The sequence below is a fragment of the Propithecus coquereli genome, unplaced genomic scaffold (assembly GCF_000956105.1).
Source record: "Propithecus coquereli isolate 6110/MARCELLA unplaced genomic scaffold, Pcoq_1.0 Scaffold243, whole genome shotgun sequence".
In the NCBI taxonomy this organism is placed as follows: domain Eukaryota; kingdom Metazoa; phylum Chordata; class Mammalia; order Primates; family Indriidae; genus Propithecus; species Propithecus coquereli.
The window spans coordinates 3040806-3042878 of NW_012147986.1; the positions used below are offsets into that span (position 1 = coordinate 3040806).

General features: G+C 45.2%; 1 protein-coding gene and 1 pseudogene across 2 annotated transcripts in view; one reads left to right on the plus strand and one right to left on the minus strand.

The window, feature by feature from the left end:
• The window catches only part of LOC105812054 (chromosome unknown open reading frame, human C2orf42), a 42270-nt gene that overhangs the window by 2935 nt on the left and 37262 nt on the right, over nucleotides 1-2073 (plus strand). The window lies entirely within an intron of this gene.
• LOC105812098 lies at nucleotides 7-696 on the minus strand (annotated as a pseudogene). The gene has a single exon (XR_001137592.1). The product of XR_001137592.1 is annotated as a mitochondrial import inner membrane translocase subunit Tim17-B pseudogene (transcript).

Genomic DNA, 2073 nt, shown 5'->3' on the forward strand with positions numbered 1-2073 from the left:
ATCTGTCAGGGCAGCTGGGGTGCCCCACCCCCACCCTGGGACAAGGGAGCACAGTAGAAGCCCTCTCTGGAGGGTCCCAGGGCTAACTGGGAGCCAGCCCTCCCTTCGAGGTAGATCAGCGGGGAGGGAAGCGAGGAGCAGCTCCCATGGTGGCGGTGGAAGGCGGTGGCTTCCTCAATGGTATTGCTGATAGTTGGGATAGCCTGAGGCCGGGCTACCCTCCTTAGGGGACAGCTGGCTGGGGTCCTCCAGGAATAGGGGTGCATTTCGGAACTGCTGGGCTGTGTAGCGAATGAGGAGGATGCCAACACCTTCGATGAGGGCCAACAGGACGCCCCCCATCATCGCTGAGCCCATCATGGCCAATGGCCCACTGCGGGCAGCCAGCACAGCTCCGGTCAATGCTCCACTGATGATGGAGTTCCAGGGATCCTCCTTGCCCCGTAGCCGCACCAGGCCACAGTCCATGGTGGAGAACAGCACCCCCCACACTGCAAAGCTACCTCCAATCTGGGGGGCTCGGATCCTCACAGCATTGACACTACCTCTCAGCCGGTGCCAAATTCCAACTGGGGCATTGCGGAAGCCCTTGATGGCCTGGAAGACTCCACCGCCAATGACACCCATAGTGAAGGCTCCACCGCAATCATCCACAATTCGCCATGGGCAAGGCTCCGGAGCGTACTCCTCCATGGCTGTTCTTTAGGTTTTTTTTTTTTTTCCTGAAAAACATTTTACCCTTTACTGATGATTCTTTGTCAAGTCAAGCTAAAAATGGTTCTATTGGCCAAAAATAAGATCCAACCGAACTCCACTTTTATTGTATATGTTTGTTCATCTCTTAAACATTCAGGTTAATCTTATACCTTAATCTGCCTTAGGACAGTATTGTGACATTTTCATCCATAGTGGGTTTATAAAAAACTTGTGACAATGGTAAATTATATTCCCCACACTAATTTAAGAATATAGTTTATTGTCTGCATTATCAATATATGGAGATATACACACATACATATTTTTAAATTCAAATACTTAATACCAGTGTCACTTAAGGACTCATATAAATCAATATGAAAATGGTGAAGTATGCTAGTAGGTGTCAAGTGTCTGTCTAGACTCTAAAAATATTAACTCATCCACACATGTGCACCCAACTCCAAACTCATTAGTAAACAGAGAAATGCAAATATTTTAGAAATGAAAAATTAAAACAAGATAACTTTTGCTACCAAATTAGCAAAGGTTTTTTTTTAAATGATGAGACCAAAGGCAAAGGTGTAATCTGGGTTCTCCAGCATGGCTAGTGCAGTGTAAGTTGCTATAACGATTTGTAAGTAGCTTGCGCTGTTAAGAACCTTAAAATGGTCCTACCCATAGGGAATACTGATGGAGGCATGCCAGGTGGTCATGCACAAGAGTTTGGTGCTGGGAAGTTGAAGAAAGATGGAGAAACAAAGTGACATGGTCATTTCTGTGTTTTAGGGAGGCAATTCTGGCAGCAATATAGAAGAGAGATTGTTGTTAAATGTTTACTTATTCTAAAAAACAGTTCTTACCCTTTGACCTAGTAGTTCTGCTTCTTACCTTACCTTACCTTTCCCTACCCCTACCCCTACCCTTACCCTTACCCTTATCTTACAACTCTGTCACCCTTGCTGGAGTGCAGTGGTGTGATCATAGCTCACTGTAGCCTCAAACTCCTGGGCTCAAGGGATCCTCCCAACTCAGCCTCCCAAAATGCTGGGATTATAGGCGTGAGCCATGGCACCCAGCCCCAGTAATCCCACTTCTAAATAATCTTTTTTAAGGAAATAATCTTTGGTATAGGAAAAACATTTTGTCCAGAGAGAATTCATTTTATGATTATTTATAATATTGAAAAATTAGACACAACTAAGGTCCAATGACTGGGCATAGTAAAATGAACCCTGGTCAAGCCACTTTATCATACAATGTTAGACAGCCATTAAAAATGATTATAAAGAATTTGGGAAAATGTTCAGCTGGGCTCAGTGGCTCATGCCTATGATCCTAGCACTCTGGGAGGCTGAGGCAGGAGGATTGCTTGAG